Source organism: Sorex araneus, chromosome 10 (genome assembly GCF_027595985.1).
Source record: "Sorex araneus isolate mSorAra2 chromosome 10, mSorAra2.pri, whole genome shotgun sequence".
Classification (NCBI taxonomy): domain Eukaryota; kingdom Metazoa; phylum Chordata; class Mammalia; order Eulipotyphla; family Soricidae; genus Sorex; species Sorex araneus.
Genome location: NC_073311.1, coordinates 28,554,784 through 28,581,683, shown reverse-complemented (window position 1 = coordinate 28,581,683; position 26,900 = coordinate 28,554,784). Strand labels below are relative to the sequence as shown.

The following is a 26,900-nucleotide window of genomic DNA, read 5'->3' as shown; positions in this document are numbered from 1 at the left end:
CATGAGTAAGTGTGCAGAAGTTGTTCCCTGCTTTGTGCTAGGGATCAGGAAACTCAGGAAAGCATATTTGGTGCCAGAAATAGTACAGGGGTCACATATGAGGTAAGGAGCCTAATTTAAGCACTACATCTCTATCCTTGGCATTTATTATTAGCTGGACTGGAGCAATAGCACAGAGTGTAGGGCATTTGCCTTGCACACGGCTGACCCAAGTTCTATTCCTCCTCCCTCTTGGAGAGCCCAGCAAGCTACCGAGAGTATGGAGCCCGCACGACAGAGCCTGGCAAGCTACCAGTGGCATATTCAATATGCCAAAAACAGTAACAACAAATCTCACAATGAAAACGTAACTGGTGCCCGCTCAAGCAAATCAACAATGGGACAACAGTGTTATAAAGAGTGATACTTTATTTACGATAAATTTGCATTATCATTATTTTGTCATTATAATCTTGTGATCATCATTTTCTTTTCAATTCTCCAAGTACAGAATCAATTTTATTTAGGGTAAGATAACAATTTTTTATTTAAATATGTGTAAATTTCTTAATTTTTGAAAAAGAAAAATTTTTCGATGATAATAAGAACTGGAAAAAATATGTAAGAGATATGAGTGGAAGATGATATTTGATATGTCTATCACTCTTCGAAAGATAAATATTGTGATATTTCTAAGTGTGATTTTTGTCTCTTGACAGGAATCAGGAAATCTGATTTCTACTCCCAAGTATTCCAGTCATTTTTAAACTGATGAGAAATTGAATTTAGTAAAATTTAATTATCATTTTTTCAGGATACCTGTGATTTTGTTCTCATTCCATTTGCAAAAATGCTCAGCTATATGAAGGGCAATACCAAAAGATATTCTTCATAAAGATTTCATGGTACTATAAACTGAGAGAAATTTTCAAATAATCTCTACTAAATAGTTCTATAACGTTTTAATCCATTCTATACATATCTGTATATATGTATATATATATATACATATATATATAGTGTCAAATCCTTATGTTACCATTTGGCAATTTAGAGTACATAACTTCTCAAAGGATTTATTCAGTTTCCAAGAAAATGTTGTATTCCATCTTGTATACAGAATTTCATACATTAATCCACATGCCAATCAAACTCAGTTAAATATTTATCATTAATATGCTATAAAGTTTGAGGAGATTAATAATGAATATGAGAAAACAAATGTAAGTTAAAAAAAGTTTGTTTTCTAATATTTATTAGATGAAAATATCATTGATTATAAAATATTCTTTTTTTTTTTGCTTTTTGGGTCACACCCAGTGATGCTCAGGGGTTGCTCCTGGCTCTGCACTCAGGAATTACTCCTGGCAGTGCTTGGGGGACAATATGGGATGCTGGAGATTGAACTCAGGTTAGACGCATAGAAAGTAAATGCCCTATCCGCTGTGCTATCACTCCCCCCAATATTCTTCTTTTTAAGCTCAACATCTAGCTTATTGTGGATAGTTTTAAAAACAGTAATTTCTGTACAGTAGACTCATATAAACAAGCTTATGAGAATTGTAGTATTTAAGGAGAAACCCCATAACCAATGTTATTTAGATATCAGAAGATCAATAAGGAAAGGCTAAAACTGGAGTTCAGTATGACGACCATAGCTTTGGAATACATATAAAATCAATGGAGGTTTAGAAAAAATAAGCTAATCCATTACTCTTATATAAATGGAAAGATATAGATATAACGCTGGGATTTACAAAGTGTGTGCACTATGCCTTGTATGTTAACCTCTAAGAAACGATGGCTATTCTGCCTTGATCATGTTTTGCAACGGCTTTTACTTTTTACAAATTTTATTAAATTAATTTTTATTAAAAACTCTATGACTTACAAGAAATGCAATATATACATCTGCTGTGGATCCTAGTCAAGAGAAGCATTAAGATTTTCACAACATATTTTCACAGATTACCTCTTTCCTTTTGTGTGTGTGTAATTTTTGTTTTCACTGCAATCTCCTGGCTGGCTCGCCAAGCATAAAGCCTGTGGGCCTCCACAGATGGCTTATGTGAAGCAGAGAGCAGAGGGTTGACCACGTTCTCCTGATTCACCTCTGCTACTCCGGGAGAGTCTGGGAAGGCTAGTACTGATAAAATCTATGATGAGCTCCTTGATGGCACAGATCAGAGTCCTGATAGTCCTGCTGGCTGTCCTTCAAACCACACCTGATGCCCACTTGACCTTCTTGGCATGGGAATTAATCTCCACCACCTGATTTCTTGGGGAGCTGTGGATTCAACTGGAATGAGGAGTTACTCTTTGCAGGAAGAGAAAGCTAGGCTTAGTACTTACCCAGTTTTTCAGGTCCTTGTCCTTTTCAAAGATGAGAATTTCAGGAGGAAATGAGCAGTGAGGTTTGAAAAAGATTTTATTTGAGAACTTTTTTTTTCCTTTGGGTCACACTGGAGATGTACAGGGGTTACTCCTGGCTTTGCACTAAGGATTTACTCCTGGTGGTGCTCCATATGAGATGCTGTGAATTGAACTCGGGTTGGCTGGGTGCAAGAAAAATGCCCTATCCACTGTGCTATCACTCCAGCCCCATTTGAGAACTTTTTGAGGAAAGGGAAGGAGGGAGAAAAAAGGGAGAGAGTAATTCACTCGAGAGAGAATGCCAATTTCTCCAAAGGCAGAAAAAGCCCCGGTACACCTGTAAAGAGCGCAGGTGCAGGTAAAACATGTGCTGGAGCACAGTGAGAACATAAACACCAGCTCAGGCTCCTCTCGAAGGCTTTCTCTTAAAGACTGAGTGTGTGTGTGTGTGTGTGTGTGTGTGTGTGTGTAGTCATTGAGAGAACTCTTCCATTATAGTCATCATTCTAATTATGAACAATTTATTAACATATATTATGCATTTACTAATTTACAATACTTTATATACTAGTTATTGTACATTACTTTTTTGATTGTTTTTGAACTTCAAACTTCAGCACTCAGGGCTAGTTCCTATACTGAGGGATTACCCCTGACAATGGCAGTTCTGGAAGAACAGTATATGGTATGGAAATCGAAAAGGAATGGTTGTGTGAAAGGCAAGGGCCTCATCATCTGCATGATTTTTTGGTCTTGAAATATCTTCTTAATGTGACCCAGGCTTTCCGTGTTTTGACTTACTGTGCACATATATAGAACAAAGAACTTCAATGTAGAACCTCACTTAAATTTATCATTAATGAAGGGGAAAGACGCAAAGCTTTCAAAAACTGGTAGTAAAATATTTCTATAATTATTGCAAAACTGAGATGTAGTGCCAATTTTCTAATAATGCACCAAAATATCTTTACAATTATTGTAGCCTCACTTTTATACAGATTTAGTCATTTGAAAATTGTAAAGAAATGTTTTACTGATGAATCTTGACTTTTAATAAAGCTTTTGATATTTGTCACATTCTTATGTTAATATATTTTAAACATATAAGAAAAGTTATTTCTACAATGTATGGTGTAATAATGGCAGAAAAACAACTAGTTGACATAGAATAATTGAAGTATATATGTATCTTTGTTTATGGAAACAATTATATAGATTTAACACGAACGAAGAAAGAGGTGGAAAGATGTGAAGTGTTCAATTTGATTTTCTGCCCATTTATTTGAAAATAATTGGTAGGATATACAAGCTACATTATTAATGGTTTCTCCTTGTTTCACTGTTTGTATATTACTTCTGCTCTCATAAAAACTTTTATAAGCTCCAGTTGAGAAACATAGCAAGAGTAATGGGTAGCTAAGCCTCTCAAACATTAATGATTTTGTCAAAAGAGAAAAACAAAAAAAGTTGTCAAAACACACTACCTTTAATGTCAGAAACAAAATTCAAATATAAGGATGAAATAACTTAAACTCTATTAATTCTTTCCAATATAGAGTCTTTAGATCATATGTAATCAATTGAAAGCTGACAAAAAACAAATAATTTATTTTACTATAATATTACTTGTAACTTTTTTTGGGTTTTAGTGTTATTATTATCCAATTACTTTATAAAACTACTATGTAGCACTGTAACGCTGTCATCCTGTTGTTCATTGATTTGCTCAAGCGGGCACCAGTAACTTCTCCATTGTGTGGCATTGTTACTGTTTTTGGCATATCGAATACATCACAAGGGTATTGCCAGGCTCTGCCTTGCGGGCGGGATACTCTCGGTAGCATGCTAGGTTCTCTGAGAGGGTCGGAGGAATCAAACCCAGGTCAGCTGCATGCAAGGGAAATGCCCTACCCACTGTGCTATCGCTCCATCCTACATAAAATTACTATTAGCAATATATATAATCAAAATATTATCAACAAAATGGTTAACTTCTATTTCTAACATACAATCCCTAATTTCCTTCATAGATGATAAAATCAATATCACCTTCAAATAAAAGAGGTTTGTTAAAATTTTTCAGTTATTAATTTACTTTTTAACTCATAAAATTTGTCGTGATTTTTTTCTCCAAATTTTTAACCCGATTTATTTAAAAAGTTTTTAGAGGGAAACAATTATCGACACAGATACTATTACTAGAAAAATAAAGGTGAACTCCTTACTTTCATTAAATGTATCAATAAATTAATGTCTCAATGTGACTACATAGACAAATCATATTTTAAAACAGGAACAAGTATAAAGCACAATCATTAGAACACATGTGCCAAACCCTGATTAATTATTGGCACCACAAGCCCCTAATGCATCGCTGAATGCAGTGAAAGATGACCCTGAGCACTACTGGGGTGTTCAGATGTTCTGTGGCACCATATGATGTGAGCAGTACCACACCCATAATCCCGTGTCAAGTGTCACTGAAAGTAGACACCTGAACGCCACTCGGGGGTCAGACATGAATAAGTACATGAAACAAAGAAAATTGAGAAAAACCTTATTATGTGCCTTGTAAGTCTCTTTCCAGTGAGCATTTAAACTTTTATATGTGTTTTCACAGACTTTTTTAAAAATAGTTTATTTTTTTAATTGAGTTACCGTGAGATCAGTTATAGGGCTTTCAGGATCAAGTCTCAGTCACACAATATTCAAACACTCTTCCCTTCACAAGTGCACATGTTCCACTACCAAGAACCCCAGCAAACCCCTCCTCCCACTGTGTGGCAGATGATTTTCACTTTACTCTCCCCTTACTTTGATTACATTCAATTTTCGACAGAAAACTCACTAGCATTACTTGGAGATTTTTCCCCAATAGTCAGACCTCTCGAAATGGCATCATTAGATCGTACGTTTTCTATTGTTGATAACAAAGAACATATGATGTTGAACGGTCGAGAACGTGGCCACCCAGTTCTGGGATTCTGGCATTAAGTCCAGAGGTATTTCTGCCAGCAGCTGCTGCATTCCGAGATTGGTTTGTGTGCCTCTGGGATCATGGCTGGTCAGGAGTGGAGGAGCTGATCGGGAGCAGCGGCTCAGGGTCTCATTTGGGCAAAAGGCAGGGCTGGTTCTGCCCCGACCCCCACCTCGAGATTCCCCATGCTTCATCACTGCAAGCTCCTACCTCTCTGTCCAATTGGTTTTGAACTGTGGCAGTCGCCATGCTGCTGCAAAGGGGAAAAGGCCAAGGAACGGAAACTCATTCCCTCCCGGGGTTGCATGGGGCCGTAGCTTAGTTCACACTCCAGGAGTTTATCTGCCAGCCAGCAGCTGCTGCATTCTGAGATTGGTTTCTGTGCCTCTTGGATAATGGCAGCTCAGGGCGGGGCGGAGCCATTCCTGAGCATTTTTTGTTTTTGTTTTTGTTTTTTGCTTTTTGGGTCACACCCGGCAATGCTCAGGGGTTACTCCTGGCTTTGCACTCAGGAATCCTTACTGGTGATGCTCGGGAGACCATATGGGATGCTGGGAATTTAACCTGAGTTGGCCAAGTGCAAGGCAAATGCCCTACCCGCTGTGTTATCACTCTAGCCCCCAGAGCGTATTTTTTGTATATCAGGAAAAGCTGTGCGGTTTGGAGAGATATCCCAGTCCCACATACCGGAGCCATGTTAGTAGAAGCTCAGTGTTGCCTGGACTCCATCTGGAGAAGGTGGGTTGGCAGCAAACCCACCTTCTCCATCTGGCACTTCGGTGTTGTTGGCCCGGTCTGGGGTCAAGAGCATTCTCCGGCTTGCGGTACCTGTAGGCCTGGACTCTTCATTGCTGGCTGTTCACAGACATTTTTGACTGTCATTTCTTCAGAGCATAGTTCAACTGCAGACTTACTTCTATCTCACAATCCTTCCACAGGAAACCATATTTAGAAGTAATTCAAAGCAGCGATGTACAATACACTGCCATGGGGCAATGATCTCCCCTCTATAGGGCCCAAGATTGACCTGAAAGTCATTACAAGTGATTATTGCACTTGTATTATACAAATGTTACAGTTTCTTTTTCTGTAGTGTTCAATTCTATTTCATACCCCTCTTTATCCATAATATATATTAACTCCAAGAGTCATGTAATATACACTCTGTATGCTTCATTGTGTCTTGGGTGAGAAATCCATGCAGGACTCTATTGAAAGACCATCCTTGTTCCCATGGCCCTAAATTTTGTCTTTTCGTGAATCAAGAACTACCTTCTGAATGTGATAATCCAATGTATTATTTTTAAATGATTGTGCTTATATCATTATCCTTTATTTATTCTTAATGATAAACATGTAAATATATTAATATAATTTATTATTGGTAATTGATTTGTAAGTACATATTATTGTATTGTGAACTATAACGACAAGCATAGAGATGATCTATACTTTATGACTGAAACTTCCTACCTCTCCAAGAGTTATTCACCAGTTACCTAGCCTGTGGAAATTTTACTCAATGCTTCTGTGAGTTTAATATTAAATATACTTCTTATAGGAGAATTTATGCATTTCTTCCTTCTATGAGTGACTAATTTTACCTGTTATCCAAAATGTTCATTCATGCTATTGCACATAATATAATTTCCTTTTTGTTGTTGTTTTGGAATTTAGAACATACACACACATTATTCAGGAATTTCTCCTGGTTCTGTGCTCAGAGATAACTCCTGGACTTGCTTACGGACCATTACATTTCTAGGTATCAAGCTGCAATGGTCACATGCAAGAAAAGCACATTACTCCTTTAGTGTCTCTCTTGCCCAGGAATTTATATTTATTTTAAATATATTTTTTTAAATTTAGCTTTAAAAAACTAATTTGTATTTATTTTCAAATGAAAGAATGTTATTGCATATTTATACCATATTTTCTGTACTGACTCATCCGATGATGAACATTTAGATGACTCACATAACTTAAATATTTTAATACTCCAAATAAACATGGGGTGTCTCTAGGAGATCCTACTTTCTATTCTTTTGGATAAATACTGTGTGCTTTATGGGTCAAAGAGTAATCCATTTTGAATTTTTAGAAAACTTCACATCAATTTTCCATAACTGCTCAACTTCTCTCATTCTTCATTAACCATATTTTTGAGGGTCTCACCAGTCCTCAACAAGATCATAGGTATGAATCAGAGTTTCTCTGAGACTTCCCTGGAATTGTGTGTGTAAAATTCCAATTATAGCTATGCTCTATTTTTATTATTCCATGGGAAAAATATAATCTCTTTCTGTTTCTAATCTGTCTGTTGTAGCTCTTCATCTTGTACAGATGCATATCTTGACTGACCCCTTATTCTCATCAGCCTTAAAGTTTCTAGCATATTCAGGGTACCATCTGCCCTATCATCCTGCTAAGACTAAATTTATTCCACTGCAAGCTATCATAAAGTTATGAATATTGAATTTATAATGCTTTATTTACTTTTTTTCTCCCCAGGAGTAAGACAGGGATAGGGGTTTTGCCAACTTTTTCTTGCTGAGTTGTGGGAGAGGTTCTACTGGGTAATTTCATTTAGTCAAAATTGCCATCTGTTCTCAGTGGCCATGGGGTGTCTTACATAGCTGGATCCTACAATGCTCTAAGATCAATGACACTAAGACAGTTGGGAAGCCTGACTACTCAAAATTGAAATATTAGAGTGCAGTTTCTTCTTTCTCAGCACTTTCAGCACTTTCTTCTTTCTCCATAGAGATGCTCAATATGTACATGCAGTTTTACAATATATTAAATGTTATTTCCTTTGCAATAATATTTGTATCATTAATGTGTTTTTCATATGTAAACTACTCAATTATTATTTGGGAACCCTACCCTATAGTGCTCAGGGCTAATTTCTGATTCTCTAATCAGGAATTACTCCTAGTGGTGCTTTGGGAACCATATGCAATTCCTGATATCAACCTGGATCTGTCCCATGCAAGACAAAAGTCTCACCCCTCTGCTCTCTCTCTGGCCCCTTAAACACTCTTCAAATATTGTATCTATCCCATTCTCTTCTCTTTAGTGGAAGACAAATTGTTCTAAATTCAAGAGCAAGACAAAACCATAGAAAAATATGGTCTTAAAGAAATGGAGATATTGCTAACAAGAGTTGAAAAAATTACAGGTGTTAGGGCTGGAGAGATAGTATAGAGGATAGAGTGCTGGCATTGCAAGGGGACATTCTAGATTTGATCCCCAGTACCCCATACCGGTCTCCAGAGTACTGGCAGAAGTGATCCCTGGGTACAAAGCATGAGTAAGCCCAAAGAACTGCCAGTATGGGACCTGAGCGATAGTACAGATGGTAGCCTAGCACCAGGCAACAACCCCCTCAAAAGAAAAAAAAAAAGAACTACCACTGTGGCCTCTAAAATGAAAAAAAAACTTACAATTGCAAAAATACTCAGTGCACTTGAGAGAAGAAAAGATGGTTGAACAATATTTTACAGTCCCAAACACAAGTCACAAAACTGAAGCATACACATTTATACCTGAAAAGTAGAATAATGAACTCTGGATTTTGTGTATGTAAGTGAAATATCACTTTTCTCTTTCCATTGTCCTTTGTATAGTTTACTTCAGAGCAATGTCCTTTTTGTATAGACACAGAAAATTAATTCTATGCTTTTGTAACTTGGGAGTTAATTGACTCTGAATAATATTTACTCCTGAGCATCTGTCATATATACTTGACTTAAATTAAGTTGCCCTTTGTTGCCCTTAGTTCCTAGTATCCCAAAAGGAGGGTCTTGTTGAAGGGATTTGAATGGACCCAGGAAAAACTCTAAGCTACCTGGTATCAAAACAGAACATGCTAAGTGCCATAAAACTTATAATACAGGTCCTGGAGTGATAGTACAGCAGGTAGGGCTTTTGCCTTGGATGGGGCTGACCCGGGTTCGATTCCCAGCATCCCATATGGTCTCCTGAGCACCGCCAGGAGTAATTCCTGAGTGAAAAGCCAGAAGTAACCCTTGTGCATCGCTGGGTGTGACCCAAAAAGAGAAAAAAATTATAATAATAAAAACTTATAATAAGTTAAGAGCATGGTCGTAGATAAACTCTGTCATGACCCAAAAAGAAAGAATTGGACAAGTACCCTACTGGTGTTAGGAAGTATTAATCTGGCCTGAGGACTGTAGTCTGGAATCTGTAGCCAGATGTCCCCAGAAGATCCCCCCTTTAAACTTAGTATATCTCTTACTGTGTCCATACAAAATGACTAATATTAAGAAGTAGAATTATGATGATTGTTTAAATGGTTATGAACTAATGAAAGGAGACCCTCAGATGAAATTCTACCCTGGGACTGTTCTATCAGGATGACATCTTTGTTTCAGAAGAGCTTATCTGGCAGGAAGGGCTTTACATATGTACAATCACACCCTGAGCTCTGGGGGATTGGGTCAATGACTAAGGCTGCAAGACAGGGGGACGGGGAGACTATCATGAGAGACATGAGAGACAGTAGGACACTGGATGAGAGGCGTGTGAGCCTGGAATGGGGACAGAGATTGGGATAAACCGTCACTTATCACCAACGAACTTGGTGTTCCTGTTTCCTCCTTCATGCCTCCTGTTGGAGGTAACTGCAGGCTGATGTGGAAAAGCAGCTCATGGCTACCGAATGCATTTGGCATATGGCCTACACAATTTTATTGAACACATACCTGAAATATTTATAAAATAAGTAAATACAATGAACACAACAATACAAAAAGGCAAGCATTTATATTATGAGAACATAACAATGATCATCAAATGGGAAGGGAATAAAATGTGGTAAATGAGAATAATTGTGTGGTAGAAGGTGATGGGAAAAGATTTTTGCTGTTGATTATAACATGGCACAGCAAAAAAAAAAATACAAAGATTTTTGCTGTTGATTTTAAGATAGCTCAGCATGTAGGGCATTTGCCTTGCATGCAGCTGACCCGGGTTTGATTTTTCCACCCCTCTGTGAGAGCCCAGCAAGCTACCAAGAGTATCCCACCCACTCAGCAGAGCCTGGTAAGCTACCCATGGTGTATTTGATATGCCAAAAACAGTAACAAGTCTCACAATAGAAACATCACTGGTGCCTTCTCGAGCAAATTGATGAACAACAGGACGACAGTGCTACAGTGACACAGATTATAAAATGGAAAATTCTGATGTATATTATTATGTGTACTATGACTGTACTTGCATAATATTATAGATCAAGGTCAGGATATTTCAATTTAATAAAATAAAAATAAGTAGTTCTAGTTCCAAAGTTAGAGTTTGGGATCAATATCATGAGCAAGCAAAATCCACAAGTTTACAGAGATAAATACACAAGCAAAATTGATGTCTTATCAATTAGTTAATTACTAAGGAATTAAGTAGAAGTATTAAATAATTATCTCTTTTAAATTACATATGGTTTAAGGAATGTCAGTTAGACTTGGTGAAGTTCAAATTCGAATACACATTCAAAGGTAGTTTCTGATAATAGGAATGAAATGTCAAACTGGCTTTGATGTCTGGCACCACATGTAGTCCCACCAGCACTATCAAGAATAACTGAGCAGAATCAGGAGTAAGCCCAGAGCACTAGTGGGTATCATCCAAAAACTCAAAAAGTAGCAAATGTTGATAAGAATCATGATTGATACATTTTCAATAATGAAAGCTAAAGAAATACAGATAATGGTTTGAATAGTTTCTTGTGACAGATAATCGAGAAGTAACTTGAAAAACCATAAAGACTTTTCAATTAAGATTTTTTTATTGGAAATAATTCTGTGCAATGGGAAAATCTAATGATATGAGAAAGAGGGCATGTATAGAAGAGAATTTTATAAATTGATACTAGAATATGAAGTTCAGAACACAGTGGAGGCTTACTTTGATAAGTTAGTGGACAGGTCACCAACTTCAAAAAAAATTAACAGGAACATATAGATCCAGATATAGAAATAATTGGTGTTCAGAGTGATGTTTTTACAGAAATAATTGGTGTTCTGAAGTTAAGTTTAAAGAATATAAAGAGCTTTGTTACTTCTTGTAGTTTTCCCTATAACCAACAGACACTTCTTTCAGAGTCTGAGTAAAAATGGAGAAAATAATATATTAGAATAACAGTTCACCTGAGAGAGTATTTAAGAGAATGTGAAAGTGGTTTCACTAGGGGGATAAAAATCAAATATTTGTATCAGGGTTTAGAGTTCATCACACCTTTATGATCTTAAATTTAAATTCATGCAAATTAGAATGATGTTGAGTATGACTCTAGCTTTATTTATCTTCACAGACACATCAAATTTAATTTAGATCTCATTAATGTTGAGTTTTGTTTTTTTTTTTGGTTTTTGGGTCACACCAGACGATGCACAGGGGTTACTCCTGGCTCTGCACTCAGGAATTACCCCTGGCGGTGCTCAGGGGACCATATGGGATGCTGGGATTAGAACCCGGGTTGGCCGCGTGCAAGGCAAACACCCTACCCGCTGTGCTATTGCTCCAGCCCCAATGTTGAGTTTTTGACAGAGGAATGGGTAAGAAAAGTATATTTAGTAGGGGTGGAATGAAGTACTTAGAAAGATGCATGGAATTTTACATCAATGAAATGCACAGACAATTACGAACATTCTGATTGACTATATAGATTTTAGAATCTCTGGAATTTCTCTATACCTGCTTTGTGATTTGGAAAATAGAGTAAAATAGTAAACAAAGAAATGCAATTTTTATATATTTTTTCTCTGTGTTCAATAATCTTCTCTAGACTTTTTAAATATGTTCACTTCATATAATTTTTACAATAACTGCATGAACTTACATCTATTTCACGGACCAGGAAAGTGAGATACATGTATATTTTGCAAGTGATCTGAAGTTATAAGCATTTCCAGAGTCCAGTATCAACATACTGTTATGATTTAGAGCTTAAAACTCACTTGTCTTATATGGCAAAATGAAAAATTGTAGTAATCTAAGTTACAGAATATGCATTATAAAGATATTTGGAAAATACTAGTGTTATTTAACATATAACCTCATGATCATAAAGTTAAGACAAGCTCATTCTTCTTTATGGTATGCAGAGAGAAAAGTTTAAGTTTTTAGCTAGAAGTCACTTTTAGTAGAAATATGTATGTATGTGTGTGTATAGTGTATATATAAATGTGTATATATTATATGCATACATATGTAATATATGTATATATATTATATACATACATATATAATCCATTTTTAGGTTAAGAAAATCAATAGCTAAGACAGGCTTTAACATTCACACACACAAAAATGAGCTGGAGAAATGGTACAGCGGGTAACATTGACTTGCCTTGACTGACCTGATACTCTATGTGGTCCCCTGAGCATTGCTAGGAGTGATCTTTGAGCACAGAATTAGGAGAAAGCCTGGTGCATTGACACTTGTGATCCACTAACCAAAACTTAAAAAAATATGAAACATGGGTCAGAGATAGTACAGTAAAGGGAGTGCTTTCCTTGCTTACAGATGACTCCTATTCAGTCTCTGGAACTTCTTATGTTCCTAAAATCTGCCAGAATCAATTTCTGAAATAGAGCCAGGGGTAAACCCTGAGCAATACCAGGTATGACCCTTCCTCTGCCCCCTTCCCGCCACAACCCTAGAAAAATTCACAAAAATATCTGACAGAGAATTGATATTTATATAATTTGGGTAAAGATTCCAGAATCCAATAATAAAATGAAAATTCAATAGAAATTGAGTAAAGTATTTGAAAAAAATTACATAAAGAAAGCTAATAATGAGTATATGAAAACATGCTCATTGTCATCAGATAATTTTTTAAAATCTGCTATCAGTATTTATAATGCACTGAGAATTATTTTTATATTCTCTTCACATATGCATTCTCTTCTTATAAACCAAATCTTAACTACAGCACACATGTGAAATTCAGGCATAACCAGTGGAAGTTGGCTGAATTTTTAAGAAAAACGTTCCTTTAATATATTAGATTTTGGAAGAAGTGTGTGTATTAAGTTCCTTTTTTGCCCTGATCTAAGGGTGAATGAATATTTATCTCTCATACCTCAATTAATATTAACCTTTAAAAATGTTTGCATATGGGAATTTACTAATTTATATCTGGAACTCTATAATTAGATGAAGCAGAATATATATGTGTGTAAAATACATCTATGATTATTATTAACAGTCATTATGTGGATGACAAAGCTATATGGTAGTTGTTTATTCTGTCACTTGTCTTACTAGCAATAGACATCTTTAGAGGATTGATAATTCATTATTTGTCCTTTGATCCTAGGCCCAGCTTAATATTCAATAAGCAGACAAGTATGTAAGATGTATGTGTGCATTTTGTGAGTGAATTTACATGATGGTATCTTAAAACCATCATTTATAATTAAAAGAAAACTTAACTAAATCAATTGTCAGAGAATAATTTATATAAGCTTTCCGTTCAAATATAACATGCAGAAAGGAGAATCTCATATTCTGCCAAAATTGGAAATATACCCTGTGAAGTAATTGTTATAATATTTTTGCCTACTTAAATGAAGCTCTCTGATGTGTACCATTTCTAGACATAGTGTGTAATTTTAATCGCATCAATAGCAACCTATTTAGATTTGACATAGTTTTTGGAGAGGTTGCAGTTGAAAAATTTATAATGAATCCTAAATCCTAAAAGACATGGCAAGACTATTGCCTGTGTAATAAATGCAGTATATGTATATACAGAGAGAACCAACATATATCACATAACATTCTAAGCAGTGTGTATTTTTTTCCTTGATGAGAAATAGATCCTTTCTCATAATTTTATTTAAATAAATATGCTAAGGAAGATCTGAAATAAATTACCAACATCTTGAAAACAGAATGTACAAATACTCCCATGAGAATGATGTATCACCCACCAGAAAAACAGTGCTTGCGCATGTATAACAAGTAAGGTAGTTTTCTTATTTGTTACTGATGTCTTGGAATCTAATAGTTCTAAATTTGCAGTCACAGAAAAAGAAAGAAATGAAAGTAACATAATATAGAATTGTATAATTCATAAATTATACACAGTAGTTTTCTATAACATCCAGTAATATCAATCTTATTCAGGATAAAATGCAAGGTTATTAATTTAACTTCTGTGTACCGTAGCAATAAAAATGGCATTTCTTCTTTACCAGAAATATTGCCTAAACTAATTGTTGTTGTTCTCTGTCAGTTTTCACTCAGAAAATGTTATTTAAAGAATGTGCTTTTAAAAATATGGTCTTCTCTGGAAAAATACATAATAATATTTCTAACCTTTATGCTTTATGTATCTTTTGTATTGCACTGAATTCAAAACAATTAAATATTGGTCTTGGAGCTTAGATATATAGAAAACTCTATAGAAATATCCAACAAATCTGAAATTTATTTCTGGTCCCAAGAACTAAATAGAGAAGTGTCCTGAAGTTATTTAACCCCTCTTATCCCCATTTTCTTCATTTGTAAAAGTCAGTACATTTAAATCTATTTGAGTGTTGAGGATCATATAAAATAATCTGTGAATGTATTTCTTCTAAGAATCAATACATTATAATGTTCCAGTTGTTAACTTTAAATAACATAATTCAACCCCTGAAATGTTGTTAAAGTAAATTAAAAATATAGCGTGTTGTGTGTTAGCACAAATTTATTTATTCAACAATATTTATAGCTAGCCTACAACATAGGTCAAATCATCTTAAACAACCTATGATTTGCTCAAATTTTCTGTTTTCATAGAATCTATGTTTAGAAGGAAAGATAGACATAAGCAAGAGATAAACATCTCCTTAAAGTCATAGTCATAGAAAAATAGAAAGCTTTGGTAGAGTTAGTGACATTTTATGTCACTGAAACACAAAAGGAACATTAAACTGAAGGCTCAAGGAACATCATCTCAAGGGTCCTGCACTGTAGCGCTGTCACCCCATTGCTTATCGATTTGCTCAAATGGGCACCAGTAACTTCTTCATTATTGTTACTGTTTTTGGCATATCGGAATATGCCATGAGTAGCTTGCCAGGCTCTGCTCTGCGGGCAGGATACTCTTGGTAGCTTGCCGGGCTCTCTGAAAGGGATGGAGGAATCAAACCCGGATTGGCTGCATGCAAGGCAAACCCTACCCGCTGTGCTATCACTCCAGTCCTCAAGGGTCCTAAAGTGAAATAATATTCTCATATTTCAAGAATCACTAAGAGGTCAACAGATAAGGTCAAAGCTGAATATTGGGAGAATTCTGAAGACTTGCTTTGTGTTTTAAAGAATAGCAATCAGTGCACTGTCTTTGGATAAATATTAAAAATTATTTAAAGCAAAAAAGTAAACAGGGCAGTATGACTGTTGGTGAATTGAATAGTTTATGAATTATGCCTTCATAGCTAGGCAGTAATGATAGAATTGGTGAGCCAGTAGGATCCTTTAGCATATGTGACCACAGGGGGGATTTCATACCAGTGAGCCAAAGTGAGTCTTGTTTTCCTGCCTAGCTTCTAAATATGTTGGTGTCATTTTCTGAAATTTGTTTACTAGATGGAAAATTGGTCATTTGTTTACTTTTGTTTACTTTTTTGTATGTAAGGTGGAAACCAAGTGTTTCACTTTTAATTTTTGCAATTCCCATCTTTATAAAACCAGTTGACTAATGTGTAAGTAAAATATGTATCAGAGTAAGCTGAAAACTCACTAGATAGGAAATCAGCACAAATTTAATATGATAAAATATGATATTATTTTAAGGAAGGGAGAAAAATAATTAAGCATTGAAAAATTTTACTCTCTTGAGTTTTGAGAGAAGAACAAGAATCTTGTATTTTATATTTGTAATCATTTACTTTCTAACATGAAGAAAGTTTTTTAACATAAATAATTTAACAATAACATTACATTTTTCAATATCAGTCCTATTTTTACCTATGTAGGTGATCTAGTCAATAAAAATGAATACTTGTACAAAACACTATGAAAAATGAAAAAATATTCTTTTGTTCCTATTGAGCACAAAAATATACAAACTTTTGAACGTTTTTTGTAGGTTACACAGTGTTTCCAAAGATTTATATACTTTAATATTTTATTTATTATTTTCATTATGCTTTAGGGACCATATTTTGTAGTACTCTGGGATTACTCCTGCCTTTGTAGACACAAGAGACCATAAATGATTCAGGAGATGGAACCCAGGTCAGCCTCATAAAGGCAAGTGCTTTACCCACTATATTATTGCTCTGGCCCTGTATTAACAGTGATTTTAAATGCTGGTATTCTGAATGAGCAACGGGATGACAGTGACAGTGACAGTGATTCTGAATGAGAAGAAGTAGTATTTGATCTCACTTTCTAATGATATAAGTAAATAAAAGAAAAATAGTCTATAATTCATATTTTAATAACTTTTTATTATGAGCTATATAGATATTAATTGGGATTTTTACATATAAAATTTAAGAAATTGGTACTAATTGCCAGTTTGCATCTGAAACACAATACCCCATTAGGAGCTTGGTGACAGAGAAGGAGAAACTGAAAGTTTTTCAACAGAAAATAGGATGATTAAGTATAAAATCTGAATGAAACAGAGTCAAGCATTTTTGTTTTATTCAGCAGGCCTCTTAGAATGGCCGCATACTTTCTTCAAAGAAACTAGATGATTGAAAGCCTGTGAATACAAGTAATCATTTTTTTTTAAATCCCAAAACTTCATATGCTATTATTCCTCAGCACTGCAGTCTGGCTGCTAACCTCTACAACTTCACTTGAACAGTTCCTCCAGTTCTACATTAGACACTCCTGACTACACATGATTTGAAAACATTCTGCTGCGGAGGTGTCTAACATCAGTCTCCCTTGATTTGTCTTTTACATTCCATTTATTTTTGTCTCCTTACAGAATCCTATTCCTCTGTCTGCCTATTAAATGCTCGTCTCTGAAAGTTCTGTTCTTAAACTTCAATCTCTATGGTCTTTTTATGAAATGAGTTTTAAATGTCTTTATAGCCTGTCTCCATATTTATCTGCTCTAGTTCTTCCCTTTATTTTATATATATATAAAATCATAGATCTTATATATATGCATATGGGAAACTTTTTGCAAACTTCAAATTATGAGAGGAGTGTGTGTGTATGTGTTTCTATATAACAAATATTTAATTAGAAAATTAATACATTAATGTAATATTTTAACACACATTAAGTTAAATATATTAAAAACAAACAAAGCTAAAAAATAATTGATTTTTAGGGTTTATAACTTCATTCAGAAACATATTTATTCTTTAAGTTGTGAAAATAACACACTTCATATGTAAAGATCTATTAGTGATCAGTGGGTTTTGTATGTATGAGCCCAGGTTACATCCCCAGTACTACAAGGTTCTCCTCTTGCCTGAACTGTCAGGGAGTAGCCTCAGAATATCCCTGGGTTTATTTTTCTCCCCGTCCTCATGCTAGTAATAATAATAATAACAATAACAATAATAATAATAATAACAGCAACAATAATGCTTTAGAGTTGTTTCCTACTTTTATAAATCTTTCTGCAAAGAAAAGTACAAAACTCTTAAAGAACATTTTAAGAAAACCAATATTGTAGTCCTAATCCAGGTAATGTAAATCGGAATCTCTTCCTGATGTGAAACCTGAGAACAGGTACCTAATTAAAATAGAAAGACCATATGCAGTCATTTATAAATGCAGTCAGAGTTGAAAACCACTGGTCTGATAGAGTAGCCTTAATTAAAGCTGACGAAATTGAGTTGACTTTACATAGAATCTTTAAAAGCCTCAGTCATCAGTGCTGTGACCCAGAGTCACTGAGAGGAATCAGAGCAGAAGCTCTTTAGATGTGAGCAGGGTGATGTCAGACCTTGAAAACTGACAGTTTGACAGGCAAGGTATTACTACAGGGTATAGTAATGGATGCTCAAAATGGATCCTGTGAATCACCAAGATAAAAGTAAATTCCCTCTAGTGGCTTCCTTCTAAGAGGACTGGAAGTATTAATAGTCTTCCTGATGATTTTTATCAAAAGTTATTAAAATAACTGTTTCTTTGGGACCATAGAATCAATTTTCACTTTTTGAAATTTCAGTAGGTCGATTCCCCAGTGGTGCCTGACTAAATGGTATCAACAGATTACTCAGAAAGATAATTTAGTGCAGGTCATTCTTTATAATGGGAAGAGCCTGGATCTAGATTTCAAGACCTGTGTTCAGTACTAAGCATTGTAAATATTTGTAGCATAATCCTGAAAATTTGCCATAATATTTGTTTTAGATTATTTATGTCTTGAAGTTTTTTTCTTATAAAGACAAAAGAGCTTGCAGTCTGCAATGAAGATAAAATAAGATTAAACATGATTCATATATAAGTAATTGTGTTACAATTTATATAATGTAAAATGCATGTAACTAACCAGACAAAAAAATGTGCATAATGTTTATGTACATATTTTAATTACATATATATATATATATATATATATATATGCCTCAGAATTTTCACAACATTTTTTGGTGGTAATGTTTGCATTTGAAAATGTGGGCTTTATATTTTGTGAAAATTGCAAGGATTTATTTTACAATTTATTTTTAAATTGTCATAATGACAAGGTGATAGAGAATATTTGCACATCAGCAGCAATGCTGTAAATTTTTATTTATAAAGATTTTAATTTGGAAACAACAGCCAAATCATTGGAATATCTAACATGAAACAAGTTTATAAATATGGCATTTAAAAAGAAATTATTTCTATTTTTAATCTTGCTATAGAATTTATATGTAATAAATACCTATATCCTTTTATAATTATAAGTGCATCATATAATGTTAGAAATACAGTCATTAGCATAAAAGTTAAAATAACCCGTGAGTAGAATACTTTGATCCTCTCTCAGGCAAATAATTCACAGGTTTTAGTTAGATGATAATGTTCTTTTGTTCTATCTCTACACTTGAAATAGCCATTACTAATTATCCAATTGAAGTTTTTTTTCCCTTATATCTTCTAAAGATACAGTTTCTTTTATTTCTTTCCTTTTCTTTTCTTTTTTTTTTTTTTTTGCTTTTTGGGTCACACCCGGCGATGTACAGGGGTCACTCCTATCTCTGCATGAGTTACCCCTGGCGGCACTCAGAAGACCATATGGGATGTTGGGAATTGAACCCGGGTCCCCTGTGCTATTGCTCCAGCCCCAAACATTCTTATGTTTTTAAAAACAATATTCAGGGCTCTCTCTGTGTCCTCTCAGGAGTTTTCCTTCCTAGCTGCTTATTCCTTGATCCCTGCTCAATAGATTCTCCTTCCTTCTCACTGGTCTCTCCACCTCTACTTGTCTCTCTGGCCCCAAACTATATGCACCAAAATCTACATCAGAAAACCCTTCCTGAGGGCCCACCAGGTTCAAAGGAAACACCACCTAGAGGTATCCCAAAGCTCTTCCTGACTGCTTGCAGGCAAAATACCTCTTAAGGTATTTTTCTCCTTTCCTCAGTCCAAAAACTCAATCAGCCTCTTAATACTAGTCATTTTTGTATGGACACAGTAAGAAATAGACTGAGGCTTGTAGGGCAGCTCTCCTGGCAACATCTTGCCACAGCTCAGGCCAGATTAACCATTCCTAACCCTAGCAGGGTCTGAATCTAGTTATTCCTTTTTGGAGCATGACAGCATCTGTCCAAGACCAAGCTCTTAATTTATAGTTAAGCATTAGGCACTTTGGCCAGGCCCATCTCGATGCCAGAGCACATAGCTTACCACTTGCCCTGGGTCCATCCCATCCCTTCATTGAGACTCTGCCTTTGGGGGTGCTAGGAAGTAAGGGCATCTGAGGCTTAGGTCAAGAGAACAGAAGCTCAGGAAGAAAATATGTAGAGTCAAATGACTCCCAGGTTACAAAAGCATAGCATTTATTACTGTCTTCCTGTGCCCATACAAAAAGGACATTGCACTGAATAAACTATGCAACGGACTCAAGGAGAAGAGAAAAACAATATTTATGTTAATAGAACACAAAGAAAGAAGTTACAAATAAACAGAAGAATGGGAGCACTGTGATGGAAGTAACCCAAATAAACCTAAGCTACCTGAAGCTATATTATCCTACAGTTGAGCAGCTGGCAGAACAATACCCTATCTCAGAGAGTCTATGCCAGGTTGAACACCTGCACTGAGACCCAGGTCACCCGGTGGTTGGCTGGAAGTACCCCCACAGTGAATGAGCCACTGTGGGCACTGCCATCATGGCTCTATAACCAATGGCACTGCAACTCAGCCCAGCCGGGGCAGGCAGTGACTCTGTGGCCGCCATAGTGGTTTCTCTGTGCCCCAGTGATGTCTTTCTGTCTGAATCTTGCAAAACCGCCTGCGATGTCCATCAGGAATCAGGCGTAGAATTCCAGCAGGCATCACGTGTAGAGTTCCATCCCTGGCGTGCTAAGCCAGGTGTTTTTTAAGGTGATACTGTGAGCCAAGTTCGAGAGAGCTCGAGGGGTTAGGGCGGCATTGGCGCCATCTTGCCTCCAATCAAATATGGTGTGATAATTATGGAAAATGAGTAGGGAGTCTCTTATGATGTGTCACATGGCTGCACGGATTAGGAATATCTTCACTTATATGTGAAGTTCAGCCTGAGTGTGTGGAAAGCAGCCTGGAGTGTGGCAGTGGTTGGATTATGGAGGTCGGCTGCTGGGGTGGGTCCCTTGGGGTGGGCAGGGCTCTCACTTGCCCCCCTTTCTGGGGCACCCCAAGTGAAAACAGCCTGACAGGGAGTCCAGTGGCATGGTTATGGGGGCCTCATTTTTATGCTCCCTTCCAGGAGAAGCAGCTGGGAGATCTGGACGCTGGCCGATGAGAGCTTATCTGCATGACTATTCCCATGACTAAGATGAAGCATATCAATATTGATCAAAACATATTAAATTCAATTGAATACAAGTTTATCTCTATAGTCTCATTTTCAAAACTAAAAATTATAGGAGTGACTCAGTGGAAGTGAGTATGTTATTTTGTTTACCCAGAGCAAGTAGTGAAGGAACACGGTATGAGAGGATCCTTCCTGATAATGTAAAGAAACCAACTTCATAATGTTTCCTTTTGATTAGTCCCTCTTCTGGTTTTCAAATAGATCAACTCAAAAGAAACTTATGAATATCCAGTTGGATATAAATCACTTGTATCACTTGTCATCACGTTGTCAATTTGTTCGAGGGGGTGCCAGTAACATCTCCACTCATTCCTGTTGCGTGCTAGTGTAGCCCAATGGTATCTACTTGCTCCAGGAACAGGAAGAGCCTCAAACCATTCATTCGGGGTCTTGATGAAGAAGTCTGACCATCTCATAAATGGGTGGCCATGTGGTCTTTTGATGTCCCATGGAATCCACTCGGTGACAGCTCTAGTTCAGCAGTCATCTCTAAATCGCATTACGTGTCCGGCCCATCTGATCTTTGATGCCTTGGCAAACAAGACAGCGTCCTTGATTCTTGATCATCGACGATGGAGGTCTGAACTCCAGATTCCTTCTCTCACTTGAGTGAAACATGATATTCCAAGCATAGCTCTTTCGATTCCGCTTTGGGATACCCGAATAGCGTTCTCATCTTGTTTGAGTAGGGCCCAGGTCTCTGAGGCATATGTTAGTGCAGGAAGAACGGTGGAGTCAAAAACATGTGCCCCAAGCTGGAGGTTCTTCTTCCACTTAACCATTTCTTCAAAGCTCTTGAAGATATTCCATGCCACTCTCTTCCTCCTGCGCAGTTCAGGTGCCAGGTCGATTGTCATGTTGAGTTCTCAACCGAGGTACACATAATTGCTGCATTCAGAAATATAAATATATTGATATAAAGATTTTAGGTAATCTGTACAAAATCTTGTAGTAACAGTGAAATTACTGATTTTTACCCAGAATGTCTGCTTCTATAGCTGAATTTCTATACTGATACAGATACTTAAAAAATATCTGTATATTTACACTTTAAAAATATAAATATATTTTTTAAATTTGATATTTAAATTTTGCTACTAAAGCCTGAAAGTAACTACCATGTAACATGATCCTCTTATTTTTAGATATTTAGACATAAATAAGTATCTTTATTTTTCTACACTGTCAGGGATTAAATAGTTTCACACATTCAATGCAAGTGCTCGACAACTGTCTTACAACCCTGGAAATGCATGTGTATGTTTTCATAGAAAACTATTTCAAGTTCTTAAAAAGTATTCTTCAAATATCTAAGAAAGTTCAGAATGTCATGCATGTAAAAATAGTAATGGAACTGGGCACAATTTGTCAAATAGTTAAGTTCCTTTATTTGACACTAAATTAAGAAAAAAAAACACTTCTGATTAAAATTAAATTTGAATGTGGCAAGTGACTGGCAGAGATTCTTACAAATGACTTTCAGACTAGAAAATTTCATCAAAACATAGTGTAGATTTGAATAATCTCACCATTCAATATGCATTTTCTTCCCTAGACCTTGAGCCAACAAAATACAAGCCATGAGTGAAAGCTGGCTAGTGCCTGGGGTTTAGTTTTTACAAAGGTAAATTTTTACGATTTAACATTATTGAAAATATTATTGTCACTGTCATCCCATTGCTCATCAATTTGCTCAAGCAGGCACCAGTAATGTCTCTATTTTCAGGCTTGTTGTTACTGTTTTTGGCATATTGAATACACCATGGGTATCTTGCCAGGCTCTGTTGTGTGAGCGAGATACTCTTGGTAGCCTGCTGAGCTCACCAAGAGGGGCAGAGGAATCGAACCCGGAATGGCCACATGCAAGGCAAATGCTCTACCACTATGCTATCGCTCCAGTGCATTGAAAATATAAAGAAAATAAATTTTGTCCCATGAAAAGTTTTGATTTCAGCATTTATAAATATTTACTGGAACATACTATACTCATATTTTTTTCTTCACTTTTTGGGTCACACCCGGCAATGCACAGGGGTTACTCCTGACTCTGCACTCAGGAATCACCACTGGCGATGCTTAGGGGATCGTATGTCATACTGGGAATTGAACCCGGGTTAGCTGCGTTCAAAGCAAATACCCTTCTCGTTGTGCTATTTGCTCCAGCCTCAATATAAAATTTTCTTAAGAAGATTTTTCTTAGTATACAATTTCTACTCATCACATAAATCTTGAGCCTATACTTAAATGATCAGATCCTTCATGTACTATGGCATTTATTAAAATGTAATAGACACCAAATATTTGCAAAGAGCAATTTCCACATCTTTTATGATCAAAATGCTTCTGAAAAGCTTGAATCACACATTCTTTTCTGCTAAGTAACCCTTCAGTACACAGTACAAGGTAGTGTAGCTGATGACAACAGCCATGCCCTGTAGCAGAAATACTGATGAGTTTTAGCTGTGTCAAAGTGAATCTTAACTGAGAAACATTTTAAAGCTTTTGTATAATGCAAAGGATCTGGTTAATAGTTTATTACACGATAAACTTTTCTAGAATGTGAATGTGACTTCCTGGGGTAGCTGCTGCTTCTGGGCACCACCACCACCAGGAGTGATTCCTGGGTACAGAGCTCGGGGCAAGCCCTGAACTCCGTTAGGCCCTTCCCTTCCCCCTCTTTCTTTCTTTCTTTCTTTCTTTCTTTCTTTCTTTCTTTCTTTCTTTCTTTCTTTCTTTCTTTCTTTCTTTCTTTCTTTCTTTCTTTCTTTCTTTCTTTCTTTCTTTCTTTCTTTCTTTCTTTCTTTCTTTCTCTCTCTCTCTTTCTCTGTTTCTTTCTTTCTTTCTTTCTTTCTTTCTTTCTTTCTTTCTTTCTTTTCTTTCTCGCTCTCTCTTTCTCTGTTTGTTTCTTTCTTCTTTCTTTCTTTCTTTCTTTCTTTCTTTCTTTCTTTCTTTCTTTCTTTCTTTCTTTCTTTCTTTCTTTCTTTCTTTCTTTCTTTCTTTCTTTCTTTCTTTCTTTCTTTCTTTCTTTCTTTCTTCTTTTCTTTCTCTCTCATATGACCAACCTCTAAACAGCTACAGAGTAAGAACTTCTATAAACAATGCTGTATCTTCTTTTTCATCTCCTCCCTCCACACATCTTGACTACTTTGCTATTTTATATGCATAATCTTCTCTTCCACTTTTTAATATGCATATTCTTTCTTCCCCTCTGCTGGCTTTATTTAGTTTTCTCTCTTTTTTTTTCCTTCCTTTTTCTTGTTCAAGTTTGGTCTGTCTGCTTTAAAATTTTCATTTGATAGCTTGAGGACTGGAAATATACTCAACTATAAGAGCAATACCTAACTATTTGAGACCATGAGCTTGAGACCATCAGACATATCGGATGGTCTCTAAATATCTCTGGCATTGCTCTGGTGGCCCCAACGCATCATCAGACCTAAGTGGCAGAACTTATTGTCTCATCTATCAGGCCAGGACAAGTGTCATTGAGAATGGCTCCAGACCCACCAGGACTGCTGAAGTTGGTTCAATATGAACTGATAGATCCAAAGTAATAATTTAATGGGAATTTAGGATTTTGGAGAGATTGGACAGTGGGTAGGGTATTTACCTTGCCCATGGCTGATCATGGATACATCCCTGGCATCCCAGATTGTCTCCCGCATCCTTCAGGAATAATACCTGAGTGAACAACCTGGAGTTACCCATAAACTTTGTCAGGTGTCACCCAAAAAGTAAATAAAAACACAGCCCAAAATAATATGGTTGTAATATTGGTCAGTAGGTGAATTCTTGAACATTCCAAGAAACTTTGGAAAATCTTTTCCTTGGAGGCATTTTTTGAGCACAAAGCCATCTTTATGTCTCTAAGTACCACAAAACTTGTAGCAAAACAGATGTGTTCCTAGTTACCATGTATTTTTTTAATAAAATGATATTCATTTTAAAATCAAGTCAGAGAATAGAAGAGAATCTGTGGAAAATGAAGATCAACAAAATAATGATTCTCATTATACTTCTTTTATTTCTTTTCTAAAATTTTTCTTTTGACAAAGAACTGGAAATGAAGCACCAGAATATATTAAAGAAAATGTAATGTGGAAAAACAGAATGGTTTTATGTGAGTGGTATGTCTAATCAATAATATTTTAAGTTTGAATGGATTACTGCTTTGCTTTAGGTAAGGATTTATGAGGTTGAAGATTTTGGGATTTAAGGTTGATTCTTAGTGATGAGGCTTTCAAAGATAAACCTTTTAGTGTTATTTTAATTTAAATGACAATACTTGTCATAACATTATAAAAATCACTAGGCTAGTGGTTCCAGAGTTCTGTGTTTCTGAAGAATAGATAAAAAAATTGGAGTTTTATCACTGAATGCTATCTAACAGTCTCCTTTAGAGGCTATCTTTGATGTACAGTAGCTTTGCGGCATTATCAGCAATAACAGAAGCAGAATAGGAGAAAGACAACTTATTTTTTTTTTATGCTTGAAACCAAAATTGCCTCAAGGTTGTCTGAAAAGCTGTAGTTCTGATTGTCATTTTTTCAGTTTCACTGGCCAGGTGAAAAACAAAGTTGTCTTTGTACAACATGCTTTTTAAAATGTATTTGTTTCATTGACTTAGACGACAATGGGAGGAAATGACCAGAGATATGGATTACTACTAACAATTTTTTTTTTTTACTTTGGGCCTACTTGTAATATTCTCTTTTTTGAGCAAAGCAAATAAATTATTACTTAAGTAATATATTTATTAACTTACAACTTTGCTTTTGGAAAATAAGTTCCTTTAACATCTCTTCTGACATTCTCTTGCCCTCCCACACCATGTTTCCAAATAGAATGATAAAACTTGTACAAAAGTTATAATGTAATCTTCACTCTATAGTGGGTTCTGAGTTGTCTTACTGTTTTCCCTGAGTTAGTCAAAAGGAAATTATAGAGAAGCAGATACATACTTTTAAAGATCATTCAAGTGTTTGTGTCTCACTTAAGACTGAATTTCTACTATATCATATTCCAAATTACACATTGTACTGTGATTACCTAATTTTGCAAATTGCTTGCTAATTAACATAAATTATGTATGCTATATATTCGAAAAAAAGTTTATTGAATTTTTATTTTTGTGAACTATAACTGGCAAAGCCTGAGATCCAAACAATGTCAGGGAACTCCCATGTAAAACACGTGCTTCTACCACTTGAAGCACATATTGGAAACCCATTATAAGTTAAAGTGTAACACTAATTAAATATAGCTTGGAATCTGATTACTGATAATTCTATACTATAAATTCTGGCAATTTACATACTTTTTATTATCAGTAAACATAATATGTGGACAAGAAAGGTAGTAAAAGTGGTAATGCACATGCCTTATATATGCAGGAATCTAAGTTTGATTTACAGCATAGCATGATATATGTTCCTCTCCTAAAAAAATATATATCAGATAGTCCACTGTTCACAAGTACTGAACTCGTGAGCCCCATTTTCACACAACTGAGAATGACCCAGCACTGTTGGGTTTAAAATTTTTAAATGCTGTGGGGGTGGAGCTATAGCACA

General features: G+C 35.7%; 1 protein-coding gene across 2 annotated transcripts in view; it reads left to right on the top strand.

Moving 5' to 3' along the window:
- MGAT4C (MGAT4 family member C) overlaps positions 1-26,900 on the top strand; it is a 753,565-nt gene that overhangs the window by 127,607 nt on the left and 599,058 nt on the right. Inside the window, exon 3 of one of the 2 annotated variants that reach the window (XM_055118431.1) lies at positions 25,383-25,447. The exons of the other annotated variant lie outside the window; for it this stretch is intronic. The gene's annotated coding sequence lies outside the window, so the exon portion shown is untranslated. The remainder of the gene's footprint in view (positions 1-25,382; positions 25,448-26,900) is intronic. 2 annotated transcript variants of the gene reach the window in all.